The 10,533-nt window shown below is 46.3% G+C and overlaps 1 pseudogene; it reads left to right on the plus strand.

The window, feature by feature from the left end:
• Positions 1 to 593: 593 nt before the first annotated feature.
• Positions 594 to 2,230, plus strand: LOC128406772 (uncharacterized protein K02A2.6-like; annotated as a pseudogene).
• The last annotated feature ends 8,303 nt before the right edge of the window (positions 2,231 to 10,533 follow it).

The raw sequence follows: 10,533 nt of genomic DNA on the forward strand, positions 1-10,533 counted from the left end.
CTGAACATTTAACACTAGCAACGAGGGTGGGATTGATGAGCTCCCGCCGGCTGCCAGAGGCCCAAGACTGCACCGCAGCACCGCCGCCTGCCGCCTCGTAGTAAGCGCAACCTCACCGCCACGCTGGACTCAGCAAATACTCCCAGAAACGAGACCACGCCTGCTGCATCTTCACAACCACCCACAATTGCACAAGCAACTGCCCCAGATCCGAGGATGGCTGCCAGTCATAGTTGGCTGCCACCAGATTTTGATATGAGCCATCCTGCAGAATGGCCGCAGTGGCTCCGCCGAATAAGGAGCTACATCCGACTACAAGGCTTCACTAGGGAGGCAGACAAGGCAGATGTGCTACTGATGGTGCTGAGAAGTTCCGCCATCACTCTACTGGAAGGTCTGATGGCACCCAGGGACATGGAGGCATGCACTTTCGATGAGCTGACAAAGGCTATGACAAGACACCTCGTGCCTCAGCCAACTAAGAACCACCGCCGCTATGACTTTGCACACAGAGAGCAACAAGCACAAGAGTCAGTGAGTGAATACATCACAGCGCTCTGGGCGATGTATCCAATTAACTGACACCAAGGGACTTCTTGAAAGATTCATCAGACAGCTGTCTCTGCCACAAGCTGCTGGCAAAAGACGATATCATGATGATGGAAGCAATGAATATGGCCACAGCCTTTGAGAAGGATAATGCCCACGAGGCGGCCCACAACCCACATAAGGAGAACTCACCACGTCCAGCGAGACCGGTCGTCTTCCGTAGATTCCCACAATGAGGATGTCCACCAAGCTTTGGACTGATCCGACCGACACCACTGCTCCCAAGCTACGAGAGCATCGTCAAACCAGCGATCATCTGACGCACCTTGAGGAACCTGCGCCAGCTTCGGAGAAAACCAAGAGCATCAGACATGCAGATCCTGTGGCAGGAAGACTTACCGAACCAGCCCTTGCATGTGAAGGACATTGCCGCCGCAACCGTGAAGGATAGGCTGTTGTCCCACGTCTCAGACTGGGTGGGGAGGGGGTGGCCCGGGAAGCCGGGTCCAAAAATTTCATGCTGCACAGCCCGCAAGGATGAGCTGTCTACTCGCCAAGGATGTGTGTTATGGGGTAGCCGTGTCATAGTCCCCCCCCCCGTTAAGGAAAAAAGTCTTAGAAGGGCTGCACGTGTCACACCCGGGGATTGTCCGGATGAAGGCATTGGCCCGTAGCTATGTGTGGTCATGGCCAGGCATAGATGCGGAGATAGAGGGCTGGGTGAAACGTTGCGAGCCCTGCCAGGTCTCCCGGCCGGATCCACCCAAGGCACCAGTACGGTCCTGGGAGTCCACACAGTCCCCATGGTCTCAGGTGCACGTGGATTTTGCGGGGCCTTTTCAGGGCCAACACTTCCTAATAGTAGTCGACTCTCAGTCCAAGGGGCTCGAGGTGGTGCCGACCTCAACCATGTCCGCTAGAGTTACTGTAAACGTGTTCAGGAAGCTATTTGCGACACATGGCTTGCCAGACATACTGGTAACCAAGAATGGAATCCACATTCGTTTTGCTCCTTTTCACCCAGCCACTAACAGCCAAGCTGAACGCATGGTCCATACTACCAAAGATGCGCTTAGGCGCATGGTGCATGGAGACTGGATTCTCCGGTTAGCGGAGTTCTTATTGGCCCAACACATCACCCGAAGCGCAGTGACTGGCTGGAGCCTGGAGGAGTTGCTTATGGGGAGGAGGCTCACTACCTTCCTTGATCGTATGCACCCTGACCGGGCTCTTGAGCAACAGCCATCCACTGTGGTGCAGGGGGCTCCAAGAGGGTTCTCCCCGGGGACACTGTGTACCTCCGAAACTATGGGTCTGGACAGGGTTGGGTCCCTGGTATCATTGCCCGCTGTACAGATCCAGTTTCCTACAAGGTAGGGTTGGAGGGGGGACTGGTTTGGAAGAGACACCTCAACCAGATCAGAGCCAGAGCACCTCTGAACACGGAACTTCAAGTGGAACCAGAGGACAGAGAAATGGGTTCTTCAGGAGATTCTGTGCCCAGGCCAGGGCGGGAACCAGATGGGTTGCCAGTGACTGAGTTACCCCAGCAGGGCGACTTCAGGCCAGAATCCTCAGTGGCTCCATCGGCAGTGACCCCTTCGGAGCCGGCCTCGCTGACTGCCCCACTCAGACCGCGGGTACCGGAGGAGCCTCCTGGGTCACCCACTCGAGCACAGGAACTGCGACGGTCCCAGCGGGAGCGGAAAAGGCCGCACACCTTGATGACTATGTTTGTTCCTTTTGTTAGGAAGTTGGGGGGATGAGTGTTATATACTGGGTTTAACACATTTTATGTTACAAGGCGCGTTCTAACCAATCGTAGAAATGTTGGTAGATGAACATTCTAACAGCAAGTAAGCGCATGCTCTTTCAACTGTCAACGGTCAGTTCATGCTTTGCATTATTATTGCGTTGTCCAGTCAGCTTGGTTCTTGTGTTCCTATGAGTGAGCTGTTGTCACTGACAAATGTTGAATAAACTTAACTGAGGAACTTATACTGCCTTGGGCTTCCGACTTTTTCCCAACATTTAGGAGCTGCAAACAACAAAAAGCAAGGGAATTGTTAGCCACGTGCCATTCTCCAGCATGTAACAAATGGGTCAGATGTTGTGTCCAATCTAGTTCAACACTCAGTATCTAACAGCAGCCAACCAGATCCCCCAAGGAAACTCACAAGCAGGGTGTAAAGACAACAGCCCTCAGTTTCCATCCAGTAAGAAGAGCTTAAGTAATTTGTATAATCCTCTTTCCAAGCCATCCAGGATAGTGATCATTACTGCCTCCAGTGGGAATGAGTTCCATAGTTCTGCAAGGCAGTGCATGAATGACTTCCTTCTGTCTGTCCTGAATCTTACGACATTTAGAATCCCAGGGTGTGCATGAGTTGTGGTGTTACAAGAGAAGGAGAAAAACATGTATCTATCTGCATAAAAATTGAGGGCCAAATTCCGTGCTGTTCCAGAGATATGTGACTGGGTCTCCTTTTGTTTTTAGTTCCTGCAGCTGAGTTCTGAATTTGACTAGAGCAAAATGAAGGACAGAAGTCATGTTATGAAACACTCAGTACAGGACAGCCACTTCGGAAATAAACATCTTTAACTGTTATCATGGTTTTTTTAAAATAAGCCTCAAGAAGTGCTGTCAATATGCTTTTTTAAGAAAATGTACATGGTGGAGAATACAATTTAGTCTGTATCATATCTGAGAGTTGCTGTGGAATTGTATCTCTCCTGCAGAAATGTGTTGTCTTCTCCTGTTTATGCGGAAATGCCCTTCAAACATTCCACATTTCTTCTGTTTATAGCAGCTTGTGTTTGCCTTGCTAGGGCTTAATTTGCTCATGTTTTCTTCCTTCATTTGCAAAGGCAACATGAGGCACCCTACACAGCCCCATAACTTTGCAATCCTGTGCAAAGGTATCCCAGTAAAAAAAGCAGAAGAGGAGGCTGTGACAGATACCCCCACTGAAAATGGGTGCTGGGCAGTGTTATTTTTCTAGAAAAAGAGGTGCACCATGAACACCTCCCTTGTTCTCTTAGAATGGCAATGGCACCCACCTGAGAGGTACCAGAACTGAGTTCCAGTGATTTCCGGCTGAAAAAAAGCTGGGTAACATGACCAATGTTGGGGTTGTATTGTTTACAGTTCTAGGGCTGCCATACACCCAGAATTCCCTGGACATATCCAGGATTCATCCATTGGAACTGGTGTCCAGGTGGAATTTTGAAAAATCAGGAAACATGTCTGGGGGAACCTGGGTGTATAGCAAACCATGGGGTTTGCAAATTTTTAAAAAAATAGCTGAAAGACGTGAACTGAAAACTTACAAACTTAGAAAATACATCGCTGTAATTTCATTGCATCATGTTGCATGGCCATGTTATAAGCAGAAGGACAGTATCCTCAGCTATAAAAACACACCCAAACATGCATTTTCTGTATTCTTTGCCATTCTCTAAGGCATGCATGCAACTTGGCTATGCATCATGAAAGGGCTCAGTCTCCTTGTGTAGGTATATATCACACCATTCAACTGTTTCTGATTCTCTCACTACATGGGCAAATTATAAGTGTGCAGTCAGCTAGTTTCCAATGCTGGCATTTACCTGCCAACTGCACCAAAGTTACAGCATGTCTTGACTTATTAAAATACTAAACAATGCACAGAGCATAATTTTACAGGCTAGGACCAGTTTACCCTCACTAGAGCAAATAAATATGCATTGGAAACATCATGAAAACATGTACTTTTCATATTACAGTAATAATATTTCAGACCAGCAGACCCCATGAAATTGACATTTGGCTTGTTCACTACAGCAGTTCACTGTGCCAATTTGCAAATTGCCTAGTTTCCTTTGCCTAGTTTCCTTTGAGTGGTCCACCCCTGCCACTTAATGGATCCAAATGGTTTCCAGAGAGTGGTAGGAGATGTTTTATCCCATGTTGGTGGCCTTTCAGCTGATTCCCTGTTGGCCCGCTGGAATGCGGAGTTAACCAGGGCTGTTGACTGTTCAGCTCCGAAGCGCCCTCTCCGATTGCATGGAGCCTGGACAGCCCTATGGTTTTCCACGGATCTGAGGGCAATGAAAGAGTCGCTGAGACGGCTAGAGCACCGGTGGCGGATAACTCATTCTGAATCTGACCGGACATGGGTTAGAGCTCAATGTCGAGCCTACCAACTGGCAATAGTGACAGCGAAGAAGACCTCCACCGCCTCTATTGCATCTGTGGAAAATAGCAGCAGGAGACTCTTTCAGGTGGTTCGCAATTTAGCGGAACCACCTGCTCCATCGGGGCCCAGTACAGGCCACATGGTCTCCTGCAATGATTTTGCAAAGTTTTTTGCAGATAAAGTCGCTTAGATTCAGGAAGAGGTAGACTCCACCGTGGAAGCTGGGCCATGGGGGGAGAGTGCTAGAGTCCTGTCTAGTCAAGTTGCATGGGTTCAGTTTCAATCTATTACCCCTAAAGATGTAGACAAGCTGCTTGGACGAGTGAAACCAACCACCTGTCTCTTTGATCCTTGCCCATCCTGGCTTATAAAAGCTAGCCAGGAAGAGCTGGGTGATGGGCTTCGCAGGGTGGTGAATGCTTCTCTCTGTGAGGGAGACTTCCCAGACCCACTGAAAGAGGTGGTTATCAAACCGCTTCTTAAAAAAACATCTTTAGATGCAGCCAATATGGCCAACTATCACCCAGTCTCAAATCTTCCATTCTTGGGCAAGGTGATTGAGCAAGTGGTTGCTGAACAACTCCAGGCACGCCTGGAAGAAGCGGACCATTTGGATTCCTTCCAGGATTCAGGCCTCATCATGGGACTGAAACTACCTTGGTCACACAGGTTGATGATCTCTGGCAGGCTAGGGACAAAGGTGAGAACTGTTTCCTAGTTCTGCTGGATCTCTCAGCGGCGTTTGATACCATTGACCATAATATCCTTCCGGACGGTCTAAACGGACTGGGAGCTGGGGGCACTGTTATACAGTGGTTCCGCTCCTTCCTCCTGGTCCGTGTCCAGAAAGTGTTGGTGGGGGATGAGTGTTTAAACCCCTGGGCTCTCACTTATGGGGTGCCTCAGGGTTCTGTCCTCTCCCCCATGCTTTTCAACATCTACATGCAGCCGCTGGGAGACATCATCAGGGGGATTGGGCTGGGTGTTCATCAATATGCGGATGATACCCAGCTTTACCTCTCTTTCAAATCAGAACCAGTGAAGGCGGTGAAAGTCCTGTGTGAGTGCCTGGATACGATTGGATGGTGGCTAACAGATTGAGGTTGAATCCTGACAAGACAGAAGTACTGTTTTGGGGGGACAGGAGGCGGGCGGGTATGGAGGACTCCCTGGTCCTGAATGGGGTAACTGTGCTCCTGAAGGAGCAGGTGCGCAGCCTCGGAGTCATTTTGGACTCACAGCTGTCCATGGAGGCGCAGGTCAATTCTGTGTCCAGGGCAGCTCTCTACCAGCTCCATCTGGTACGCAGGCTGAGACCCTATTTGCCCGTGGATTGCCTTGCCAGAGTGGCGCATGCTCTGGTTATCTCTCACTTGGACTACTGCAATGCGCTTTATGTGGGGCTACTCTGAAGGAGTGTCTCCACACCCATCGTTCTGCCCGGAGACTGAGGTCCAGCTCCGAGGGCCTTCTGGCGGTTCCCTCACTGCGAGAAGCCAAGTTACAGGGAACCAGGCAGATGGGGGTGGAGACGCTCCTTCAGGTATACAGGACCGAGGCCGTTTAGGGCTTTAAAGGTCAGCACCAACACTCTGAATTGTGCTTGGAAACGTTCTGGGAACCAATGCAGATCTCTCAGGACCGGTGTTATGTGATCTTGGTGGCCACTCCCAGTCACCAGTCTAGCTGCCGCATTCTGGATTAATTGCAGTTTCCGGGTCACCTTCAAAAGCAGCCCCATGTAGAGCGCGTTGCAGTAGTCCAAGCGGGAGATAACTAGAGCATGCACCACTCTGGCGAGATAGTCTATGTTCTGGTCTCTTCCACGAAGGCAGTTATTACAAAACCAGCATGCACAGTGGTGCAAGAAACAAAATAGCATTACAACATGCAGTTATGCTAAAGCAAACGATAAATTTCTGGAGGGTCACTGAACTTCACTGCACGGGCAGATTGTGCCTGCATAATCCTTTTTTTTCTGGCGTCAAGACGGTCAGACACTGGGCAATGGACTGTTTCTTCTTCTAAAGCAGAGTGTCTTTGATTTTTTACAAATAAACTAGAGGGAAAGTATGTGGCCAGTGGCCCATCTAGTCCAGCGTTCTGTTCTCACAGGGGCCCAATCAGATGCCCCAATAGGAAGCCCACAAACAAGACCTGAGCACAAGAACCCTCTCCCCTCCTGTGGTCTCCAGCAACTGGTATTCAGAAGCATTGCTGTCTCCAGCTGTGAAGGCAGAGCACAGCCATTGTGACTAGTAGCCTTTGACATTCTTATCCCCTATGAATTTGTCTAATCCCGTTTAGTGTTATGGCAGAGAGAAACATTTCTCTAGCCACTTTCTCCAGGCAGTGCATAATTTTATAAACTTTTATCATGTCTCCTCTTACTTGCATTCTCTTTAAATTAAAAAGTCCCAAACACTGCAATCTTTCCTCATATGTGAGTCAAAGGCTATCTGTGTGGTTCTTCCCCTTTACATTTTATCCTCCTGAAAACCCTGTGAGGTAGGTTATGTTAAGAGATTATGACTGGCCCGAGGTAAGCCAGCAAGCTTCATGGCTGAGTGGGGATTTGAATCCCTGTTTCCCTTGGTTCTTTTCTAAATTCTAAATTCTATTATTTATAAAATTAAAACAATTGACTGTGTCAGTATGAAATTTGGTATATAGGATCTGAGGCAGTGTATTAATTTGGCCAGATTTCACTTACACCGTGTCTTCTTTCAGTTGACAATTGGGCTTAGTTTGTTATGTAAAGAGTATACTGTGTGTTGGAGCAGGAATTCCTCATCTGCATTTGTAGCAACTGGTGGGAGAAGTGTATCTGTACTATTTCTGCCTGGACATTCACTACATGTTGTTCTGGTGACTCAACAGTCTTTTGTGCTTGCAGAAATTTTAAGGGCGCACATCAGGTAGAAATTCTTAGCTGCGCTTGCAGAAGCTGCGTCTGTAAAATGTTCGTCTTGACATTCACATGTTGCCATGGTGAAGGAACATTGTGTATTTTGTGGATGCATCAGGCATAAATTGTTGGGTATGTACACAGCAACAGTTGGGGGGGGGGAGAGCTGCACCTGTATAATTTCTGTCTGGACACATCACTGTGGTGAGGGAATACAGTACATGCTGTGGATGCATCAGACATAATTTCTGACATGTACACAGCACATATTTTCAGGAACTGGACCTATAGAATTGCAGGACTTCTGTGCGGAGGTATTCTGACTCAGCTCCTTATTTTAAACTAAATGGAGAAATGTTGAAGGTTGTGGAGGCAAGCACCCTACCCCACCCTTATTCCAAATTGCCCCCCTCCAGGAATTGGTGGGCAGCCTTGTGCAGCAGGGAGCCTCCTGTAATCATGTGGGCAATTTAGAACCCTGATTTTGTTCAGGGTTTTGCATCGTGCAGCCAGCCTATTGATGCAAGTAGAGCCAGATTATTATTATTTTTAAAAGATATTTATTAAAGTTTTCAATTTTTTATGCAAACAAAGAACAAACAAAAAAATTAAAAAAAACATATAGTTCATAATACATACTTTTCAATAACATATTTCTCTGACCTCCTCATACCTCCCCTTCTTGTATTCCATTTCAAATTATTTGTTCAGCAAATCCTTAACTTAAAGCATTACAGCTTATAATAACACCTTGTTTTCTATCCAATCCTTTTTTTTTCATATTCCTTTATATCATTACAGCTAGAAACCACTCAATTTCAATCCAGCATCATTCAACATTCCTTAATTTTACAATATTTCTGTAAGTAGTCCTTAAATTTTTTCCAATCTTCTTCTGCCGACTCTTCTCCCTGGTCACGGATTCTGCCAGTCATTTCTGCCAATCCCATACAGTCAATCAGTTTCATCTGCCATTCTTCCAGAGTGGGTAAATCTTGCGTCTTCCAATACTTTGCGATGAGTATTCTTGCTGCTGTTGTAGCATACATAAAAAACGTTCTATCCTTCTTTGACATCAATTGGCCGACTATGCCCAGGAGAAAGGCCTCTGGTTTCTTCAAGAAGGTATATTTAAATACCTTTCTCAACTCATTGTATATCATTTCCCAGAAAGCCTTAATCCTAGGGCACGTCCACCAAAGGTGAAAGAATGTACCTTCATTTTCTTTACATTTCCAACATTATCGGGCAAATGATAGATTTTTGCAAGCTTGACTGGGGTCATGTACCACCTATACATCATTTTCATAATATTCTCTCTTAAAGCATTACATGCCGTAAATTTAATCCCGGTGGTCCACAACTGTTCCCAGTCAGCAAACATAATATTATGTCCAACGTCTTGTGCCCATTTAATCATTACAGATTTAACCGTCTCATCCTGAGTATTCCATTTCAGCAGCAAGTTATACATTTTTGACAAAGTCTTAGTTTTGGGTTCTAACAATTCTGTTTCCAATTTAGATTTTTCCACCTGGAAACCAACTTTCTTATCCGAATTGTAAACCTCCATTATCTGATAATAATGAAGCCAATCTCGCACTTTGTCTTTTATTTTCTCAAAACTCTGCAATTTCAGTCTGTCCCCTTCTTGCTCCAAAATTTCCCAATTTTTTGGCCATTTGGCCTCCATGTTAAGTTTTCTCTGAGCCTTAGCCTCCATTGGTGACAACCACCTTGGAGTTTTATTTTCCAATAGATCCTTATATCTAATCCAAACATTAAACAGTGCTCTCCTGACAATATGGTTTTTGAAAGCTTTGTGTGCTTTAACCTTGTCGTACCACAAATATGCATGCCACCCAAATACATTGTTAAAACCTTCAAGATCCAAAATGTCTGTATTCTCAAGAAGCAGCCAGTCTTTCAACCAGCAGAATGCTGCTGATTCATAATAAAGTTTGAAGTCTGGCAGGGCAAATCCACCTCTTTCCTTTACATCAGTTAATATCTTAAATTTTATTCTAGGCTTCTTGCCCTGCCAGACAAATTTAGAAATGTCTTTCTGCCACTTCTTGAAACAGTCCATTTTGTCCAAAATTTGCAGTGTTTGAAACAAAAACAACATTCTAGGCAATACATTCATCTTTATAGCTGCAATTCGACCCAACAAGGAAAGCTGCAAGTAGAGCCAGATTAAATACCCCACAGCCTTTGCCATCTAATGAAGCTGAATGCTGGAAGATTCATGACAGATGAAAGAAAAGTCCTTCACACAGTGCCTTGTTAAACTATGGAACTCACTCCCACAGGAGGCAGTGATGGCCATCAACCTAGATGGCTTTAAAAGAGGACTGGACAAATTCATGAAGGATCTTAAGACTATGAAAGACTGCTAGGCATGATTCTTATGCTCTGGCCCAAGTCAAAGGCAATGATGCTTCTGAATACCAGTTTGTTGGGAACTGCATTAGGGGGGAGAGCTCTTGCGTCCATGCCCCCCCCCGCCCATGGATTAATTTTAAAATATGGGGTAGACAAATTCACTGCTATCCAGAAACATTCTCAAACTGTGAAGGCAGAAGATTGGCATATGGCAAATAGCCCTTTGTAGTCCTCTCAATGAATTTGTCTAATCCTCTTTTAAAGCCACCCAAGTTGGTGTCCATCACTGCCTCCTGTGGGATGGAGTTCCAGAGTTTAACGATGTGCTGCATGAAAAAGTCCTTTCTTTTACCTGTCCTGAATCTTCCACTGCTTAGCTTCCTGGGATGCCCACGAGTTCTAGTGTTATGTCAGAGAGAAACACTTCTCTACCCCCTTTCTCTAGAAGGAGCATAATTTTACAAACTTCTACCTTGTCACCTCTTATTCATCTTTTCTCTAAACCAAAAAGTC

The sequence above is a fragment of the Podarcis raffonei genome, chromosome Z (genome assembly GCF_027172205.1).
Source record: "Podarcis raffonei isolate rPodRaf1 chromosome Z, rPodRaf1.pri, whole genome shotgun sequence".
Classification (NCBI taxonomy): domain Eukaryota; kingdom Metazoa; phylum Chordata; class Lepidosauria; order Squamata; family Lacertidae; genus Podarcis; species Podarcis raffonei.